Source organism: Lepisosteus platostomus, chromosome 19, assembly GCF_059453375.1.
Source record: "Lepisosteus platostomus isolate fLepPlt1 chromosome 19, fLepPlt1.hap1, whole genome shotgun sequence".
Classification (NCBI taxonomy): domain Eukaryota; kingdom Metazoa; phylum Chordata; class Actinopteri; order Semionotiformes; family Lepisosteidae; genus Lepisosteus; species Lepisosteus platostomus.
The window spans coordinates 353,767-375,916 of record NC_142629.1 but is presented as its reverse complement, the minus strand read 5'-3'; the positions used below and the strand labels follow the sequence as shown (position 1 = coordinate 375,916).

The window sequence follows — 22,150 nt, the reverse complement described above, 5'->3', positions numbered from 1 at the left end:
AAACCGCTGCGCCGTCCCTGTGTGCGCGCTGGAGCTTTGCACTGGACATTCATCAATGCCAAAGCCGCGCACACGCGTGTGCTCTGTTCACAAGAGAGCGCCTCTTCTCTCGCGAAACGAGCATCGCTCCTATTAAAGCGCCCGAGCAGAACAGGGTTCCTGAACACAGGCCAAAACGATGCAGTCCTAAATCTTTGTGTTTGAGGACAGCTGAGCCCTTCGGCTTGTAAAATGCCAAACCCGCTGAGCCTACTGCATTCTACACACGCGTGTCTCCGTCACCGTGTACAGAAAACGCGTTTCTTCGCGTCGTTTGTTTTTGCACTTGCGAGCTCAGAAGGTTCTTAATGGGTGGCTATTTTTTATTCTAAAAATATCTGGGGCGAGAGAGGTTTAAGAGATATTTGAGATCTGAAAAGAAACCTGACAGCTTTCACTGTCTCTGGGCGAAAACTGCAGAACTTTCACACGTTCCTGGTTCAGATGCGTAAAATAATCAGAAGCTCTGTACAGCGACAGCTCCAGTGTTTCCATATCAGCTTTCCACTAGAACACGTTCAAAGGGTGAAGATGAACATTAAAGCGTCACATTACGACTTTCAACACTAATGCACATCTGAGCGCTTGAGAATATGACATGCACAACACTCATCTTGCTAAGGAGCAAGAAAAATAAACACCAGCGACAGAGCGTGGGGCTCCCAGGGACTTCTGGGAAATGTAGTTCTCCGCCGGTATATGCATCTTCCTTCAAAACAGAAGAGAGGAGGCACCTGCTAAAATCCCTAAAGAAAGATCTTCCGGGACATATTAATTCTATACATGTTAAACCCACAGTGTACAGCTACAGGAAGAATCTGAAAGGGCCAACGTTCTTCTAATAGTTTCAAAATAGGGGTAGGTTCAAATGTTGTATGAATGCAGCATCTACAATTGTATTTTGTATTAAGCAGCATTCCTGAAAGGTGCTTAAAATGGTTTAATCTTTCCCATTGTCTACCTTAAGTGTCAAAAATATTTTGTGTGACTATCACTGAGCAGGCTACATTGTTCTGGATTTAAAATATCCAGCTCAGGTTTCCCACCCTGGGCTCAGACAAGCAAGCACACAGTCCGGTGCTCAAGACTGACGCTCCAGAGGCCAGCAGATCGGGAGATCACTTGCCTTCTTGCCAGACAACACCCACCGAAATGAAGAATCGGCGCACAAGCCCGGCTCCCGCAGGATGTTTGAATTATGGTCTGCAAGGGCTGCAAAAACATGGGTTTTGCTCTTGTCTGTATTAACGAACCCTCTGATTTTCTTTTACCATTTTTTGCACAAGGGGAAAAAAAAAGTTTCTATGTTCAGCATCAACACTCTCACCACTAACGATTCTCTCACACTGTCTCACATGGTGTGGTGCTCAGACAGGCTGCTAATTAAACCTAATCAGATGCAGAGTGCCATTAATAAGGAGCGAGTGTGTGTGCTGGGTGGGAGGGGAGGGGGGGTCTCATGCTGTTTGACAGGAGTGGCCAAGTCGAGTCATTGTGTACAGCTGTGCTGACAGAGCATCTGTCTAAAACAGCACATACCCACTGAGATATTCGATCAGCGCAACAAAACCTAAAATGAAATGACTGTTTCAGTTTCCTCCCAGAAGTAGAAGAAGAAGCAGCTTACTTTCTCCTGGGACCCATTAACGGACACAGCACACATGCACATCGAGGGAGATTATAAATGTGTATTGAAGCCGACATTTGTGGTCTGAAGGCTAGAACAGGTTCAACTGAGGGCAACCCGTCTCGTGCTGGGAGGGGGTTGGGGCACGTCTGGGTTTCTCAGTCCATACCTTGTGAGAGCTCCAGTCGAGCCTTTCCGACTGTGTGGCTTTACTGCAAGCAAGCACGCTACACCTCATGACAGCACAGCTTGTAAGAAGGGCTATAAAATATAGCACCATACTGGCCCCTGACATTTACAACTGCAGATGAAGTGCATTATAGATGAGGAGCTCGGAGAGGGGGGGGAGGGATAGACTTAGGCCCAGTCTCATACCCTAGCCTTCACCTTCCATTACCAATCACCGCAGAATCCCATGGAAAACAAATCCATTCATTCACCGCCTTTTCAAAAACACAGGAACATCAAACAGTAGGACCTTCCCGGCGACGCTTTGCTCTTTCGCATGAATCGGAAGAGCGACGGGGGAGGAACTTGGGAAGGCGGCCGTTGTGAGCTCCTCTAGTCGGCTCGGGTTCTAAACACTAAACTCAAGCAGCTGCTGAAAACGTTTCCCACTGCTGTGGAGCTGTCAATGAATGAAACGACGTCTGAAAAGTCGTCAGATCTCCCACCCTAGAACCCACTCAGAGAGGGGAAAGAAGAGGACAGTCCATTATATTCTCTTCCAGGTCGCCCAGTTGTAGTTGCAGGCATCAGAGCTGGCCTGTCTTACAGAGGAAATCATTCTCATCTTTTTTTACACAAATCCAAACTGGTTTTTCCTTCCTGCTCTGCAACATGTGGAGCAAGGTAATCATTTTTAAGACATGGAGATCCTATTTGGATCTGATATCTGACTCAATTAGACCTGAAGTCAATTTGCATTTATTTTTCTCACGTATTGTGGTAAGGTAGTCATTCATTTGTTTTAGCCTGAAATTGCTAAGTTGTGAATCAGTTCTCCCTTAATTTCAAAGCAAGGCCATGTTAAAAGATGAGGTGTGTGTGTGTGTGGGGGGGTTAACACTTTTTAAAAACAGCACTGCAGCTTGCCAAATGGGGTGGCTGATATAGTTTAATAATCAGCTCCAATTAAAGTGATAGGGGGCAAACTTCAGCTGAGCTTGTAGACAGACTCATTAGCAATCGCAGTTCTGCTCAGCTATCCCTAACGCAGAGCTTTCTCTCTCCTCCTAACGCCAGTAAATCCTATTAAAGTTCCCACCGCTGCAACGCTCTCACTGATAAAAGGCACCAATTGCTGTGATCCCCGGAGACTTGGCCCTAATGAGGGGCGTGTGCATTCGCCAAAATCAAAGCACCGCTGAACTGGTGTGCGTTTAGAAGAAAATACCCATTTCTCAATCCCCTGCTCAGCTCCCTTTCCTCTCTCTCCCTTTCATTCCCTCTCTCTCTCTCTGTTCATCCACCCTTCTCTGTCCTTCTGTCTTTCTCTCTGCAGTATCTGTTGTAATTTTAGAATTGCATGACATGTTTTGCCCGGGCCACAGCTCAGAATTTAGTGAGTGAAATTTCCCAGCTGGGACTTCACAAAATATGTGGCTAAGCAGGTGGAATGTATTCACGCAGAAAAAAATACCCAGTACCCAGAGCAGAGAGGGCTTGTCTATTAATCTGCCTATAGATCGAGCGACTGGTCTTACACTGCATTTATTAATGCTGCTTCTTAGGGTCTTCTACAGCAGGTTTGTGAGAAATGCAAATCTGGCAGCTATCTCAAGGTCAGACAGATGCTCTTCCCTCCTGTCACATCGTTCCGAACGTAATAAATTACGGGAAACGAGGGCTGAATGACCGGAATCCCGTTCACCCTCCTCGATGCCGCAAACCAGGAGCAGGGAGGGACTCACCACCGTTAAACCTGCGCGACAATCGGGAGGCGCAGATAATGATTCTAAAAAAAAAAAAAAAAAAAAACCAACGTGTCTTTCTCTGAAAACAACGCTTTCTTTTAAAAAAAAAAAACGGGGGGAAAAAGCGATCCGAGACGTCTCAGCCTTTTCAGAACACCAGGCAATTATGCTGCGCGCCTCCCGCCTGCGGCTGTGTTGGGGAGCAGCGCTGGCTGCGCTCTGCTGTGCTGAGCGGGGCTGCGCTCCGCCAGCCGAGGATGAAAAGGAGAGAGAGAGGGAGAGGGAGAGAGGGTGGCGGGAGCAGAGGGATGGATGCTCTATATGTAGGATCCAAATTAGTCTGAGCCACTGAGCGGCTGTCGAGCCACTATTTCAGCATTAAAAAGAGGAAAGGGTGGACGGGGGGGGGGTGCTGCGGGGAGGGGGGCGCACCTCCTCCTTCTCATTCCCATTCATGGCACAATCATCCACACACACATTCAGTCAGTCAGTCAGTCACTCGCTCTCTCTCCCCCTCTCTCACACACACACGGTCTCGCTCCCTCTCTCACACACAGATCAGCTTCCTTGCCACCCACTCGCAGGCACAGAGAGGACCAGTCAGAGCGTCTTGAGGAGCCAGCCTTCTCTTTCGCCTGGCATTGCCAGAGCAGGTGGCCCCAGCCCTGCTTTCTCCTGACCCCCCAGAGCACCAGGCGATCTCTCTCTCTCTCTCGCACTCTCTCTCTCTCTCCCCTCCTTCCCCTCACTCGCAGGCGCTCGCTCGCCCGCTCGCGGACAGGCTGCCAGACTCGCCAGCACAACAGCCCCCTCAGCTAATTCCATTATATATTCCGTCTGGAAGCTATAGGGCTGCTTTCTAATTGCTTTGTATCCCCCTGAGTCCCGTGAACATGGCTGCAAAGGGAAGGAGGAAGTCGAGTTAGAGAGAGGCGGCCGCTGACAGGGAATATTCGTGCCGTTTCACCTTGCAGGGGATTTACTCCTGCCCGGCTGAGCTGGGAAGAACGAGGAACAAGCCTGACCGTGTCTGCAGGTACCGCTGTCTATTCAATACCTCTCTCTTGTCTCCCGCTAGTTTCCAAGCTGGGCATGCAGCATTTTGTAACTCTTTGGTGTTGGGAATGGGAGGTGTGTGTATGTGTTGCGGGGAGGGGAGGGGGGGGGTTGATGGAGGCGAATGTCTCTTTAATTTTAAATTGCAATGTCACTTTTACATCCAGTCCAAGCGGAGAACAGTGCGGCTCAGGCTTGATGAGAGTGAAGACGCGGGTGCTTACAAGGGCAGTCTGCACATATTGCAAGTGCTCTTCTTGTTTGGAAAGTAGTTGCTCAGAAGGCTGGTTGCTCTTTGCGTTGACTGAAACAACAGCCAGAAAGATAGGAACTGCGAGTTTGTCCTGCTTGCATGGTGAATACCTTGCTGTCCCAATTACCTAATAGTCAGCAACGTGGAATTCTTCCCTTGCGTAAGATGTTTTACGGGTACTTTGCCAGAGCTATCCTGTTAAACTATGCCAGTATGCTGTTGCTAAAGTATTGTTGCATTTTCTGGTTGTGTCCTGCTAAAAATTATTATAATGGGATAAATGCTCATCGTATTGGTGTGACACATAGTGCTGTAATTACATCGCTCTTGGGTCTGATACTTTCAGTAAAGCATGCAATACAGAGTGGCTTTTAAAAACAGGAGAATCTATCATTGCTCACGCAGCTTAAAGCTATTAAAACATTGCACTGAGATTGCAGTGTCACTGATGACTGAAATAGCAGCTCAGGACAGCCTCCCTCACTGTGAGAGTCCATTTAGAGAGAGAGTAGACGCTGAGGAGAGAGGTGCCTTCTGCCCGCAATGACAAGAGCAGGAAGGGAATGATAATGGCAATATAAACAATCCTTTTAAATGAAACCTCTTTCTCCCCCCCCCCCCCGTGAAATCCAACAAGAGGAATATTTTCCGTGACAGTCACTGCCGCTGTTTGTGTGATGCCCATTCCAAAGCGTGCGACTTTTATTCAGAAAGAACAGAAGCACTTCCAATTAGATTCTTCAGAGCTACTCCTCGAGCACTCAGTATGCAGCGCTTACAGCAGACGAGCATTTCATTACCAAGGAGAGAACTTCCGTTCACCTCATCCGTACAAAGGAGGTCATCTTTTTATGTGACTGTCTATACCACTTACAATTAGAGCACTTTGCTGACTTTTTTTTTTTTTAATAATGGAATCAATAAATAATATGCACAGGGCAGAGGACAAAGTCAGCTACACATGCAAAATACCTCGAGAACAGCTCTCCTGGTCTTGCAGTTTCAAGCGTGAGAGACACAAGGCGATCCATGGGATGCCTGCCATTCAAGCCCTTGCTGACTGCTTAGGACAGGCAGTCTGGGGGCATCTAAAGAGAGCAGCAGGCTCCTGAGTCCCCGCACAGACAGGAAAGCAGGACGCAGGACAGCTGCCCACGTCCTTTTTCCTGTTGTTTGAAGACAGAGTTGCCCTTCTGAATCATTCATTCATCTCCAGCTGTTGTTGCCACACACCTGCTAACAGCACTCAGCAGTCCTGGTCAATCTTAATTGAACAGAACAAATCCCCAGGTACCAGTTGTGCCTGTCTGGTGATGTATTAAAAAAGCACCATTCTCCACTACTCCCTCTCACCTGAGGCTGGAGAGCCTACCCCATCAAAGGTTGCTAAGAGACAGTTTTGGAGATATTTTCCCCCTGAAGTGAAGATTCCAGCACGTTCAGATGTGCTCGTGTAAGCCTGCGAGCCACACTGCAGAGACAGGGCTGCAGTTCACTCCTGCCCAGGGGAGACTCTCCCGAGCAGTCAGGATCTTCTTCTTCGCCCCCCCGCCTCAGCCACCCACCCAGTTATTGCCATGTTGTTGAAACTCCACAGCAACCCACATGGCCTGGCGACGTGAGGTGATGTTCGATGGGTTTAAGAGGATATCCAGTAAACAATCTTAATTCAAAACTGCTGGATTGCAAGTACATAAATTGAATGTTTTGTTTTTTTCCAGTAGTATACAACATTTCCCAGATGCTGAAACACTTGTTACCAAGTTTAATTTTCTGCTGCATTCATAATCACTAGGACGAACAGGGGAATACGAGGGAAGTGCAGGCATAATTCTGGGGCTGATCTGAGGATTGAACCAGACTGTTTGCATGTAATGATACTGGTGCTCCAGCCTTTCACAGTGGGGAGCGCTGTGTGTTGGGGAGGGGGCACAGCAGTGGGGAGATGGGGGGGGGCATGCTATTTGCTTGGAGCACCTTATTGAAATCACTTGGCGCTTGTCCAGGAATGTGGCTCCACTAAGTGAATCCGCAGCTCATTTCTGATTCTGCCCTTGTGATATTTATTAACCCACCGGGTCTTAGCGGATAGGATGGAGAGGTACAGAGCTGCCCCTCAGGGCAGAGAGATGTGAACCCGTCCCAATGGGAACAGAGTCCTGGAGAATTTAATGTGACAGAGGAGTGAGAAAACCTCATTGCCTTTTTAAGGTTTTGTTTTTCATTTAATCCTGAATGATCTTTCTTGCCTTGTTGATCAGGGGCTATGAATTTTATTGACAGATTTTTAAAAGCTTATGCAGTTCTCTTCTCTTACAAACTGATCACAGCAGTAGAATAAATAGGGTATTCTAGAATGGGAAGATCTGATGGTGACGCAAAAGTAAAAGTTTAAAAAGAGAACAAAATACTTACAGGAACCACTAGAACGAGCTCCTAAAGAACGCCAGGGAAGGACGGGGTGCTATTTTGTGACTTCAAACGCTAAAAAGTATACACATCACGGCACCAATTAGTATTAGTAACACCGATATGCAAACACTTACTGAATTGTCTACAAATAGAAACAGAAAAGTCTCAGGATAAAAGGAAGGGTTACCTCTCCCTCTTAAATAGCACAACTTCCCCTCTGGGGAAGAGGGCTGGGCCCGTGTGTGACAGCTCAGAGACAGAACACGGAAATGATGCATCATCTCTTTAAAGTACGACAGTCCTCTTCGGCGGGGCACAGGCAGTGGATTATACAGACTGGATGCCCAATTTCCTGAGCTCACAGATGGACTGGCTATCGCTCCTATCACTGGTACAAGTCCCATATCAGACACCGTTCTGTCCCCTGGCCTTCAAACCTCTCAGGAGCAGTATTTCTTCCACAGGGTAAAATGCAGCACTAACTCTGCATCAAAAAGGATCCAGACCTCACTTGCCACCCCCAGGGGTTCCGTATTCATGACTTGATTGTTGTTGAGTTGCACGGCAATACAATATTTTAAGGTACGCAATATTTTTGGAGCTTTCCTGTTGTCTTAGTTACTTCTGTGGATTTCTGTCTCTAGAATCTGTCGTCAGTGCAGTTATGTAAGTGCAGCAGAGGCAAAGCGTGCTCAATGACAAAGTCCCTTCATGTGCATGTCTAAAACATCCCAGCTCTTGACCTAAAGGTTACAGAAAAACTGGTAATTGGTCAGTTCTCCCCAGAGGGTGGGTGAGTCTCTATGGAAAAATACTTCTCCTCACATTTGGCTGTTGTCACCAGCCCTAATGATGCAGATTAGAGGGTGAGCTGCCTACCAGTGTGGACGATCAGAAACAAACATTTTCCCTGGGTTTTGGTGGGACGCTTTGATTTGTAGATTCACCTGTCACATCTTTACAGAATCTGAACGCAGCAATCTTGGCGGGCAAGCAGACACTTGAGAGAATCCTAGGGAACAGTTTTTAAACCGTCCTAGTAAGCACTGATAACCCCCAGGAGAAAGGGCACACACACAGTCACCAGGATGGCTGTGAGGCAGGACCCTCCGTGCTGAACGGAGGGCGATGGGATAGCACGGACACTCAGGGCAGGACGCCTGCGTGCGAGAAAGAGAAGGCGATTGGTCAGCGCTTCCGAATGGTTCCCAAGGCCACAAGCGAATCAGCGCACGGGCGCCTGGCTTTATTTAATTTCACATTGGTAATCAGATTCTTTTTTTTTTCTCCATTTTCCGACACCGGAAAGTCCCTATTGCAATGGACGACGGCAACGCCATGTCCAGCTTCTTCTTCTGAAACATATGATTTTTTTTCTTTAACGTGGGTTTCAACACAAACAGCCTGTGTGAAGATGAGGTTTAGGGTGATTTTGACTGGAAACAGCTTTGATCCTCTCTCTTGCCTCTGGGTCGTATGTACGTATGCGTCGTATGAAGGCGAAAGAACAGTGAGCAAATAGCCATATAGTGCTCAGGTTTTATGACAGACTGGAATACGTCAAGTACTGGGCTTCAGTGGAGATGCACTCAAAGAAGTCTGCTTAGAAATATATTAGGAAGCAAGCAGCAGGGATCTGAGTTGTATTAATTAGAATATTTACTGTCACCAGAGCCCTTGCTGGTGTGCAGTACAGAAATAAGTGAAAACGTCGATTTAAATGTTTGTTCTACGAGGTCTAATTTGTATGAAACCAGAATGAAGAAGTTCTATGCAGGGGGAGTGGGCAGAAGAAAGCAAAGCCTTTATCTCTGCCCTTTAAATGACCGAGCGTTATGCGTGGCTACTGCAAACCTAAAAGAAACACAAACAGCCCTTTACAAGGACTCCTACCACACATCCAGATCAGAGGCTGGAAACCAGACAGGGTTTTTTTAAACAAGCTTGTTTTGATACCACTCTCATTTTTCCTGGGACGTACAAAACAAAGGGACTCTCCGCTTCTGGTGCCAAGACCCGCGGCGGTCCCGGCAGGCCAGGCAGGCCAGGCGAACCCCAGCCGGGGCTTCTGGGAGCGCGCGCTGGACCCCGCCGGTGCCTGCCCAGCGCCCCGCAACAAGCAGCGGGCCGATGGGGGGTCCGGCTGCTGGCGCTGGAGATGGCGCGGCGCCGGCGCCCCAGGGCCGGCAGGGGCCACAGTGGGGTGGAGGTCACCGGCGGGGGAAGCAGCACCGCCAGTGGGGACAGCGCGCGGCCTTTGAAGTTCTTGGAACTAAACGCAATTCAAAACAAGCCCTGAGAGGTGGCGCTTTGCAGGGATAGCTCTTGGCGATGCGATGTGAGGGAATTTATTTTTTTTTCTCCCTTCTTCATCTTATATCTCCGGATTTTCTTTTTTTTTCTTGCTGGAAAATAGCAAAAGCGCTCTTTCACCGCGTGAGCTTAGGAGAGAGCCTTGCAGCAGTGTTGTTTCTTTGCTCAGCAGACACACAACACGCAACACGTTTCCAGGCCAGACGCACCCTTTCGAGGGCAACCTGTGGTTCTGTCAGTAGCATCAGCAGTGATCAGGTAAAGCTCCTAGTGCTCTGTTAACGGCTGTCTGAGATACAGAAACTACCAGCCTTTAGCTTTTATTAAACACGAGCTTCTGAAGTCCTTTATTATTATTAGAATTCAATAGTAATCGTAGTAGCAGCTAAGACATACAGTATGCTGCTGGTGTCCAGATTGATCTGTTAGGATTAATAAAAGAAAACCAGATTTTAGGAAAGGGATTTGCCCTTTGAAGGCCTTAACAGAGCCAGGCAGCTGGAGCACTACAGCAGACGCTGCCCTTCAAGCATCTGCGCGGCACTGACCTTATGGATGTCTGCACCTAATTGTCCAGGACTACTGCATCAGACTCCTCAGTCAACAGCGAGCTCGAGCCAGACACTTCCCCTTAATGATAGATGATGGCCTCACTCTGGAAGAACCGCCTCCTCTGCTGCCCTAGATTGGGCGTCCTGGTCCATAATTGTGAGGGGTGTGACAGCGGCGCTGAGGCTGGAGGAGGGAGCAGGTGGAGGGGAAACGGTGGGGGTGGGGGGGCCGAGCGCTAGGTGTGTGTGTGGCGGTGGAGGGGGGGGGGGGGTGATAAAGCCTCGAGACGTCTCCTTTGGTTTACGGGATGCACGGTGCCGTCCGTGTGCGGCTCTGTGTGTGTAAGTGTTAAATCAGGGAACGTGATGGACTGTTGCTCTGTTCATTTACTGCTAGGAGATAAATAAACGCTCTAGAAATTGGGGAGGGGGGGGGGCGGGGCCAGCAGCCCATTGTCACGCCTGAGTGACTTGAGCAGTAAGACAAAGGGGTCCCACAGCAAATTATCTGCCATGGCAACAGTGTTTCAAAGCCAGTGTGATGCTCTTGTTCTTACTGGGCAGAGACATTCCGACAGCAATGACAATGGTCAGAGTCACTGATGAAAGGGCTCGCACGCTGCTCCTGAGAAACTCTCTCTCCCTCGATTTTTTTTTCATTATTAAAAAGCTTTGTGGCCACGTTTCCAAGGTGCCCCACGATGCAACGCTTTTTGTTAAACGCGATCGGTCTTAGCCCAGTGTTCTCCAGCAGCGCTAGATTTGGAAGCTGAAGAATAACACAAGTATGGCACAGGCTTTTATCTGAAGTGCCACAGAAGCTAATCCATCATTTCACATGCTTCCTCATGGAAAATAATAAAAAAAACTGTAGGGCACTAAATGAATGAATCCGCAACAGTAATTCTGACTTTGGTCTAGTTTGGAGCAACTAGCTAGCCCAGATCTGCAAGCCTGTTTTAATCTTGACCTGAATGAACTATTCCTCGAACTCTGATCCTTCTATAGGTGACACTGGATCCCCTACACTGTGAGCTGCATGATATCCTGAGTCCACAGGGACCTGCCAGGTAGCATAAATCTCTTAGAAGCCCTGAAAAGAGGGGATACGATCTGAAACCAGCACATAAGAAAAAAGCCCACAAATCTTAATTGACACTGCCAGACAATGCAGCACACACACCTGCACTGGTTCCAATAAATAAACCGTCCATCTTTCAGGCAAATGCTGACTGGAGCCACAGTCTCCTGATGTTCTTCCAAAACCACCGCAGTGAATCGGATGCACTAAAGTTTTATTCTTTTCAGATTTCATGACGCACCGACTCTCGTGTAACTCAGAATTGAGTACTGGACGTTTTGAGCCTGACTGCTTTTATTTTATGCAGAACCGAACAGACAGAGGTGATATTAGAATAGCAAATGTACTGCTTATGCATTTCGCCAGTGCCCATAAAACCTGAAATGGATCCCCCTTACTGGAATGGGATTCTTGTTCCTTCCACAGCATAAGATCCAAGTGAGGAAATTAATTCTTCAGAGAAAATAAAATTACTCACCGGGGTTTAGGACGTCTATCGCAATCAGCAGAACCACTGATCAGTAAAAAAACTTTGATCCCTATCCGATCATTACATCACATATTTCCGTCTTTAAAACAAGTCAACCTTAATTAGGCACGAAGACACTGCGAACAGAGAATAAACACAGAGCTCATCTGAAAGAGCAGCACAAACGCTGAGCAACTGCAGGCTACCAATCTCTTCTTTTTTTAAAACCTACTATTCATGTAAAACAAGGCAGTTTCTTGTGTTCCAGACACTTTTTTTTTAAAAAGCACCTAATCAAACTTATTGTGTGTTCAGGTTAAAGTGTGGGACTCAAGCATTAAGAAAAGCGACATTAGCACCGTTCACTGAGCAGTATTTGCATTGGAGGATCATCTCATTCTGCACAGAAGGCCGCATTAGGAATCAACATCCAACAAACATCCTCCACTAACATATAAATCAGCAAAGCCGTTTGCGCGGGGTCTTTACTGCAAGTTCCTCGAATTCTCCTGAGTGTGTCTTGCACCTCCCATGCAGAGTGTGCACAGAGCAGTCAGCCCTGCTTCGCAATGCAGGTCTGAACACCAGAGCAACGCCTCCTCCCCCCTCACACCCCCCCCAGCGGAGGCAGGCTGGAAAGGTGGGGAACAGGGAGAGACAGAGGTGATGCTGGCTGTGCTGGGCTGTTGGAGGAGAGGGGGCAGGAGGAGGAGGAGGAGAGGGGGTTGAGCAAAGCCTTAGAAAGCAGGAAGCACTTCGCTGTCTGATCACGTCCCCAGTAAGCGACATGATTGAAGTGAAATTTAGACCCGAGATAAATGAACGGCCATAATCGAGGGGGCCAGGCAGGCGCCACAGCAGGCTTCTGCATCAGCATCCGATCCTCTAATGCTCGTCTTTACGGGGGAAACAATAAAAAAAACACCTATGCAGTACGTCTCGCAGGATCCCTGCAGCATTAAATATTTATGCACAACAATCAGAAAGCAGAGCAGGGTCCAGTCATGCTGAGGTATGCATCTGATGAGATAAGACAGGGCCCTTACTTAACACACACGTGTGCAGAGGCAGCTCCAGCAGCTGAGTGAGGTCCTTCTCCTGCAGCTTCAACACAGTTTCACAGCAATTAAGAGTAATCATGGACCAGGAACACGTGTGTTTAGAAATCCCTCAGCCTGTTCCTGACTCACACGGGCCATCGGCCGTTCCGCAGATAGGATGGGAGAGCGGACGAGCTGGGAAGGGGATGGATCTGCTCCGGGCAACTAGGAATTCCACAGGAGCCCTGCTCAATCACGCGGAACCACAGCCGGATTACCGACACCCCACCAGTTACACACAGTCCCACACTTCCAGAAAAAAACTCAAGAGGCGATGAGATGCTTTGGGGAGCCTGTGCAGGTCGTAGCTCTGGCACACAACCGAGTCCACAGCCCCCCTAATTGTGCGCGGCAAATCAAGAGTAACAGGAGAAATCTCACTCTGCCTCCCTCCCTCCCTCCCCACTCTGGAGTGAAAACGAAGGAGATGGCAGGGGCTGAGTGAATGTGCTGTGTGTGGTGGCTGTGCCAGGCGGGGAGGCTGGCAGGCTGCGTGACGGGAGGGCACCATTCACTGCTGCAGAAACAGCATGCCCCCTGCCTTTCCCCCTGCACAAGATCACACAACTCATCCCGCTGATCCCTGTGCACAGACAGCCTGCCACTCTTGCTCTGCAGCTCTCTCTCTCCCTAACCTGATAATTTATGCCGGGCGCGTGCATATGTTACTTCCCCAGCCAGGGTTAACTGCTGATATTCCACTATTGTTTTTGATGTTTTCACTCATAAAGGAGAGAAGGAAGGAAGAGCAGGCGACTGGGGAAAAAAGGCTCGTCCTGTCTCTCCGTCTTTCCCTGCAGCTCCAACCACACAGTTACATGCGTAATTAAATAAGTCAGTACCTTTTACTAAAGAATCAGGCAGGAATAAATTAATTTAAAGAACTGGAAAAGGAATATCCTTGCTTCTGTTTCTAATTATCCTGTATTCGATTTTTTTAACGGGATATCAACTGACACAAGCGCTAATGATGAAACAGGGCAGATCTGCTGAGGATGCCCACGCAAATCCGACATTAAAAGTGATAAATCACACCTGTCCTTACAAACAATGCACCGGGTTCGCAGAGACCAGACTTCCACAAGTGGGGTCCAACCTTATTTTCTGCTAAATGCGATTGTTGTGTTGCCCAAACATATAACCCCAGCAATGGTTAAAACACAGACTGGAGTCTATTTAATAAATAACGCACCAAGTTTGTATTACTCAGATCTCAAGGCGTTTTACTTCGAATGCTCATTTTGTGTCCCAGTACATGTCATGTACAGTACAGTAATGGATCTAAGTTAGTAATAATAGCAATAATACCGACAGTAAAATCAGACCAAAAACTAAGACAAAATTCAGTCTCTGAAGGACAGTTCACCTTATGTCTTAATATTTATTAGTTCATATTCATCTCGGAAATATAGAGAACATTTTAACCCACACCAGTAGAATCAGACTGGGGTAAGAATCTCTGAAGTCAACAGTGCCTGAAAGCCATTTGTATTCCAAAAAGGATTCATTCGACTTTCCCCAACGTCAGAGAGAAACTCTACAAATAAGTCAGCAGTGCCCTAATCAGGAACACCCAGACAATAAACTACAAATCATAATTCTTTGCATTCATGTAGCATCTTTCATCCTGCAGGTCTTCACATAAAGGAGGGGACCCACTCCATCCTCCAGTGAAGTGCAGCCCCACGGTGATCTTGTATGCACTGCACCCCTTTAGTGTCACCTGACGTCCTACCCCATTCTCCGCCACTGTCCTCCAGGAGGGGACCGAATTTAGGGCAGCTCTGATTGTCAAGGATAACAGCTCCCTGGGAAGCAAATAACTCCACTCTACTGCTATACATCCACTGCTAGGGAAAAAACAGTCATCCACTAACAAGAACGTGTAGCTGTCAGCGGTAGAGGGGAAGGTGAGCACATGTTCGAATATCGGTGGACATCCACCAGGGATCACATCACTAACATTTACACTTTCTGACATGTTCTCGCCAGGCAGCCACGCCACTGATTCCCCGTCTTTTGGTTCTTCACACCCACTTCATGACTGGTTTTGCAGTTCTGCACATTGATCGGCCCTGACCAGCCCCAGACTCTCAGCCCGAGCCCCACCACGCAGGGGCAGCGCCGAGAGCTCCCTCCGCCCGCCGTCTCGGCGCAGAGCGGCTCGCCTTCCGCGCGCTCTCCGGCCCCGCTCGCTTCCCAGACCCCCTGGCGCGTGGCCCAGCTCCGCCGCGGCGCCCTTCCGGTCCCGACCAAACCCGGCCGGACCCGCTCGCTTCCGCTGCTCTCGGGTTTCAGCCGCTGCCTCGCTGTCCGCGAAACAGGAGCTGGACACAGTCCCTCAAAGCGCATCCCCGCGTTCCAGTCCAGTCTGGCTCATTTTTTTGATCAGTCTAAGAATCGGGCTTTCCGTGGCTTTATGGAATATTCTTCCTTCAGAGAACAGAAAGGAAGGGGTGGGGGGGGGGGGCAACCATGAGCTCATCCCTCTGGAGCCCTTTCTTCCTCACATCTCTGCTGAGCGAAAGTTAATTACTGAAAGATATTGAATGGAACCCTGCCTGCCCTGAGTCTTAGCTGAACTTTTCACATGCAGAGGCTGCCTGAGAGTGTGAAGCTCGCGGAGCAGAGTCACGTCAACTTCACGCCTGTGTGGAAGTCAATAAAATCCCTTCTGCAGCCTAGAGCCCGCTGCTTCAGTTGGGCGAGGGGGCTGTGTGTGATGTGGGGGAGCGTCTCCCTTTGTGTAGCGCTTGTGTGCGCCTGGGTTCTGGATTGAGTCTTAACGGGCAGGAGAGGCCATCACTGCTGCAAAATAATCAAGCGCCCGAAGTCGGTAGCCTAAGTGAAGGCGTGACATACTCGGAGACTGTGCCCTGCTAAAAATCCCAGAAGGTCTTTCCGTGAGGAAGTAGACTGCCTCCCAGTCGGAGGGCTTGTGCCGCCTCTCTCTCTCGCACACGCACACACACGTAGTCACCCCCCAAGGCCAATCTAGACCGATCAATGCCATTTCAGTGATGTATGGGTTAATGAAGGCAGTTTTAACACTTCCCCGGCACATTCGGCTGGGCTAGATTACTCTCGTCTTCAGAGCACGTTTCTATCGCCTGTCAGGAGGACGTTGTGGGTTATTGCTTCCACCCATTCCCGGCTGCCAGGACGCAGCTCCTGAGTGGTAGATTAAAGATGTACTCTCTGTGTCACCCCTCCCCTTCGATCCCTCGCGCTTTACATACAGCATGCAGAGGAGCGGGTAGGTGTGTGTGTGTGTTTGTATGGATTAGTGGAGCAAGGATAGAGGCATGCATTAATAAGGAAATTGCAGCATCTACAGGATCCATTCGGCACGCAACCTCCTCAATCACTTTCTTCCCTTCTAGTTCTTATTTAGAAGCTTTGCAAGCTTGCAGTCATCGGCGACACAATGGAGGCTTCTTCCACGATTCTAGCTATTAACTGGTAATAAGGGGGATCGTGCTGGGAGCATTACAACACTTCTGGGACAGAGCGCTCATTAAAACTGTTCACGTATTTCCAAGGAGACAGAGCTACAGAAGGAAGAACTGCCCTAAGTGGCTCTGTCAGGATACACACACACCCCCCCTGCCCTTCTCCAGCTCCATTCCCGTCCTCAAAAGAAATAAACAAGGAGAGACAAGAGCAGCATCACCTTTTAGTAAAACATTTCTCATTACCGTCTTTTCCATAATTTTTAACAGAGAGGAGGCTCAAATGTTCTTGTTAGCAAAGCGAGCAAAATATTCTGGCTATTAAATGACTGGCACACATCCAGCACAGTTTCCTCAGCTCGTGGGTCCCTGTGTACACGGTGTGTGTGTGTGTGGTAAGTCTCATCACTTTATCAATAAAAGCCTGATTTTCTTTCCTTCCTTCTTAAAAAGAAAAAAAAAAGTGACATTGGCCTTGAAACCTGTTATTATATTGCCTCCAGGACAGGCAGCTTAAAATGAGCTCTGCAGTAACCATGGTTACCTCCCTGGAGAGGCGAGCACACTTGTTTATCTCTGGCCAGTGTGCACGCTTGAGCCACACCGCGAAGCCGCGAAGCCGCGCAGCCCCAGAACAGCTGTGAGATCCCGTCTCGCGGAGCCGCTATTGATCTGACGCCAGAATCATCATTTCCGCAGCCTCCCAGAGACACTGCTGGAAATGTCAGCCCCTGAAAAGACTGTATCTGCACTAATAAAACGCTTGGAAGGCAAGAAGAGATAAAAGGGTAAAGAGGGGAGGGCTGGGCTAGGTGTTAGGTGGAGTGGCGGCGGCGGTGGGGGGAGGACGGGGACGGAGGACCCAGCTTTGCTCAACCGCTGAAGCGAAAACGCAAATTGAGCTAAGCACGTCAGTGGGCCGGCAGACACTGTTAAACAGAAAAACCTCTCCCGTCAACTGCTAGAGTGTGTTGATGTCAATGTCGCGGTGTCTGGAGGCGGTGTATGGGAGATGTCAGGCTGTTTAAGTCAAGGGGTTGACCAAGCACAAACCCAGCAGCCCCCCTCCACTGCAGATCTCTCCCCCCTGCGAGAGGCTCAGGCCTGCCTGACACCGGCGGAGGGGCCCCGCACTCAGAACCGATACGCGTCCAGGGGGCTTCCGGGGCTGCGCGCCGGCTGCAGGGGCGACCCCCAGCTCAGCCCCCAGACAGAAAGGCCCCCGGGTGCTCTCTCGCCACCGCGCGGGGCCCACAGGAAATCTCTACCGTGTGCGCCACTAAAAATAGCGAGCCCGTTTCTAGACAAGAAAACCATGCAAGTGCAGGTTGGGAAATGTTATTTTTTAAAATATAAATCAGGAGAGTAAAAAAAAAAAAGTAGTTTTGAGGAATACCTGAGAGGTTAGCACCAGAGTCACCCAGCTAAAAATAACGCAGTTCCTGGCCCAGCCTCCCCCGAGGAGACACAGGCCTGCTCTCTGCAGCCTCCTCGCTGGTGCCCTATTTCACAAGTGCTCCCTGCTGCATTAATAATAAGCCTCTGTATTGTCGTCTTTCCTTTCTCTCTCACACAACCTTCCCAGAACATATTAAAGTGCACTTCAAAAAGTCCCTGCATCCCTCCATTGTGATTATAAACAATTCTTTCTCTGCCCCCACCGTACTGAAAGCTGCGAGGCCAGGCTTGGCTATATTTATCGTATTTCCCATTATCAGCGAGCGAGAGAGGGAAGGAGGATGGGTTCATTAGGCAGTGTTTCCAGCTAAACACTGAATAAATTCCAGGATGCACGGTCGTCTGAGAAAGACCCTTCATTCCTCCCAGCTGAAATGGCATTCGCTGCCTTTTTTTTTTTTACAATGTTTTCCATAGCATTGTGGATAAAATCGTTCTGTAATTATAAAGGCTCAACCTTTGCAAAAAGCGCTTCTTCTCCCTTCTCTTGCCTATTAATCACCTCGCAGCGAGAGGCTGTTTCTTCTCAGTGCCCCTGTGAAGAGATGCACTGAAGATCAATCGCCAGGAACTTTCTCCCAGCCAGGCCAGGCTCCTCATAAACATGTGACGCAGCCGGGACCGCGGCCGCGGTATGTTTGTGACAAGCTCTGGGAAGGGAAGAAAATGCACACAACCGTATCTGAGAAACACCGTAAGCTAAAATAATGCTTCCTGTCAGCAGAGCGAAGCTCAATCAAGCATTTCCTAGCCCTGTGCACTTCCAGCCCCAAATGCGTTCAGCTGCTAGATGCATCGGTAATAAACGCTTCTTGTCTTGTCCCTGTAGACTGAAATGGGCTAATTGTGCGAGCCGTGCCAGCGCAGATGAGGAATGATTTCCCCCTAATGCGGCCGCTAATGAATGCTGGCTGGAGGTGAGAATGAATCAATGAGTTGCAGCCAGAGTACGCAGGCGCTCCGACTACACCGCGCAGAAGACTTTCTCTGTTTGAATAATGGGTGTCCTCTCCTGCTTCCCCAATGCTGCTGTAATCTCACCTCCTGCAGACACAAATTGTTCAGATCCGAGGCCGGGGTCAGAGGCGAGGGTTATTATTCCTAATGCGATGAGGCCATTAGGACTGGCTGTGGCTCAGTGGGGCGCGGAGAAGGAAGGAAGGCCTCTGTGGTTCTACGGCTGGAAAAGGTAGATATTAATTGTGTTTTTCCTTGATGGAAGCAGCTTCTGTACAGGGCGTTTGATGGAATAAAAAGTTCGTTTTTGCATCCTTAAATGCACTGCTTGCTTCTCGAGTAGGGAGTGTATAGTGTGCGCATTGCACGTGGCAAATTTCCCCCCGTTACAGCTTCAGTGCAGCACAGAGAGGATAGGCAGGGGGCAGGAGCTGTCATTCCTGGAGGTGTTGCGCCTGACCCAGCTGGGGGGGGAGGGGGGAGCGATAAAAAGCTTCACAGCGAATCAGCATGTTTGAACTGAGGAACAGTGAAGTGCAGCCACACAGAGCCAGCTGTGGAGGCGGCGGAATGGAGGCTTGTATAACGAGACGGCAGCCTGCTCAGACATGCAGCTGCTTCTGTTGACGCTGCTGGTTGCCGCTGTTCGGATTTGCATTAGGGAGGCAGGAGAAAAGAACTGCTTTAGCACAAGGGTTTACCTGGGCCTGCCTTGAGCAAGCGAGTGTGTGTGAGTGAGCGGGAGAGACACACGGATGAGAGAGCCAATTCAGCCCCTGTTAAGGCTGACACGCTGAACCTTACAATGCAGCCTGAAAGGGCTCAGGCTTTCATCAATAGATGCCAGCATATCTCCTTAAAACAAATCCATTACTCGGATGCTCATATATATGCAAATGAGTCCGAGTATGCAAATGACCCAGGAGAAACCTGCTGTGCCTCCCAGGTTCCAATAAGATATTCATGAGCCTGGTTGTTGAGCACCTGATTTGGGGCGGCTGCTGGTGAATGAAAATCCTATTGCGGATCGGTGATAAGCAGTTCAGCTCACCTCTCTGGGAGCAATGTCATTCATCTGAGTGCCAGACTAGAGCGTTTCATTACAAGCCTCCTGTCTGAGCCTGGCTCTCCGTGACACCAGGAGGAATAATGATCAGGGAGTGTCGGCGCTACAGAGGCACAACCTGCCACCCTGGGGCTCGCAGCAGCTGCCCCCCAAACTTCTCACATCCCAGCGCGGCCCGCCGCACGACTGCTCACGCATTCCGCTCACCGGGCTTAGGAGCTCGGAGAGGAAGGGGAGGAGGAGGAGGAGGAGGAAGGAGGTAACGGCAGTGAAGGCGATCCCCGGCGCTTCTCTACCTCAAGCTCGTGCGTGTGACCGAAGGGCCCTGAACGGAATTCCCCAGCCGCACGGCGAAGGGGCCCAGCGCCCTCTCCCCCTGCCCCGGCACGAGCAGACCCCAGTGGGGTCACTGGAAAACAGACATGTGCACAAGGAGTGGGAATGAAGGAGACGCAGCGATCCTGACTGTTTCTGGGAGCTTGTGAAGTGGCTGGGTGCCACCGGGCGACTGCACCGGGCCCGACCAGCGGCCAGCAGGCGCCCGGGTGACGATTCATAAACAAAAGACAACGATTTCTGAACTTTCTGAACAGCAGCAGCACGAGCGTCCTCCACAGAGGGCATTTCCTGCCAAATAATTGACCTTGTGTCTCATTCCCTGAGCTCGCCCTCGGTTCTGAGACACTTAACTGCGGCTACGGTCAATTATGTCGCAGGTAATTTTCGCCGTATTGGATATTAAAGTTTAATTAGGGAAACTAGAGGCATTTAGGCAGGCTAATGTAATAACGGCACGCGGCTGCGTCAGGGAGGGATGAGCTGGTCCAGGTCCTCCTTCGCACAGGAAAAGGCTGAGGAGCCGGAGGTGCTTCTTCACTGTGACTTTCCATCGGCTCCGAGGAGGAGCGCTACTCTCTCCTGCCAGATACCCCCGTCCCCCAGCTCGCCCCCGTCCCCCGTCCCGCCCCCGTCCCCCGTCCCCCGTCCCCCGTCCCCCAGCTCGCCCCCGTCCCCCATCCCCTGTCCCCCAGCTCGCCCCCATCCCCCATCCCCCGTCCCCCGTCCCCCGTCCCCCGTCCCCCAGCTCGCTCCGTCCCCCGTCCCCCAGCTCGCTCCGTCCCCCGTCCCCCAGCTCGCTCCGTCCCCCGTCCCCCAGCTCGCTCCCGTCCCCCGTCCCCCGTCCCCCGTCCCCTGTCCCCCAGCTCGCTCCCGTCCCCCGTCCCCCGTCCCCCAGCTCGCTCCCGTCCCCCGTCCCCCAGCTCGCCCCTGTCCCCCGTCCCCCAGCTCGCTCCGTCCCCTGTCCCCCAGCTCGCTCCCGTCCCCCGTCCCCCGTCCCCCGTCCCCCAGCTCGCTCCGTCCCCCGTCCCCCAGCTCGCCCCCGTCCCCCAGCTCGCTCCCGTCCCCTGTCCCCCGTCCCCCAGCTCGCGCCCGTCCCCCGTCCCCCGTCCCCCGTCCCCCATCCCCCAGCTCGCTCCCGTCCCCCGTCCCCCGTCCCCCATCCCCCATCCCCCGTCCCCCGTCCCCCAGCTCGCTCTGTCCCCCGTCCCCTGTCCCCCAGCTCGCTCTGTCCCCCGTCCCCCAGCCCCGAGCCATGAACCGCACAGCGACGTCAGTCAAGAGCCCTGCGAGCCAGCAGGTCCTCCCCCTGCCTTCATCGCCCTCATGACCCCTCTCTGACCTGGGGCCCTCCCCGCCAGGGCGGTGACCCCAGACCGGGGCGCACGAGCTCCAGCGCAGCGACGCCTTCCGACAGAACAGCACAGAAGGATTCTCTGGGGAAGCTCGGGCCTTTGCGGAAATGAAAAAGAGAGCTGGTGGTTGACGCCCCGTGTGCCGCGGACAGGCGATGAGACCAGCTGCCGGCCCCGTCACGCGATCTGACCCCGCAAACAGCCGAGCGGCCGCCGGGACGGGCACGGCGTGACCAGCGCAGAGACCTCCCAGAGCTGCCGGGCCCTCGCTTCCCTCTGGGTGAAGCACAGAGCGGAAAAACACATGAAATGGAAAATATCCGGCAGCATTTGCCGATGGGAAGTGTACAAAATCAAGCTTGTTCAGCGTGTTGCGGGGCCGCCGTCCCCCTGCAACGTCCAACAGCCCTGACAGCCAGCAGACGAGTCAGACGAACGAGAAGCTGGTCGAGACCGGGGCAGCAGCTCTTCCACTCACCGCCTGCACGTCTGGACACGCAGCTGGGCAGGAGCTCCCCGTGAGGCCGAGTATCCCAGCAGGGCCAGCGGGTAGAACAGACCCCTAACTGCCCCCCTCCGGACAGAGACCGGCTGCAGGCTTTCAAACGCAGCACCCGAGCCGAGCTGCACAAACACCGCCAGTCGGGTCACCCGGAGGCTGAATGGGAACCGCTGACGTGGCTGACGAGGGGCTGCAGGTGGTTCTTTC

At 50.9% G+C, this 22,150-nt stretch overlaps 1 protein-coding gene and 1 long non-coding RNA gene across 5 annotated transcripts in view; one reads left to right on the top strand and one right to left on the bottom strand.

The window, feature by feature from the left end:
* Nucleotides 1-22,150, bottom strand: part of LOC148644748 (uncharacterized) — a 121,075-nt gene that overhangs the window by 93,937 nt on the left and 4,988 nt on the right. The gene's annotated exons all lie outside the window — the stretch shown is intronic.
* The window catches only part of rai1 (retinoic acid induced 1), a 38,394-nt gene continuing 20,321 nt past the window's right edge, over nucleotides 4,078-22,150 (top strand). For all 3 annotated transcript variants that reach the window (XM_088613412.1, XM_088613411.1, XM_088613410.1), the window contains exon 1: nucleotides 4,078-4,618. The gene's annotated coding sequence lies outside the window, so the exon portion shown is untranslated. The remainder of the gene's footprint in view (nucleotides 4,619-22,150) is intronic.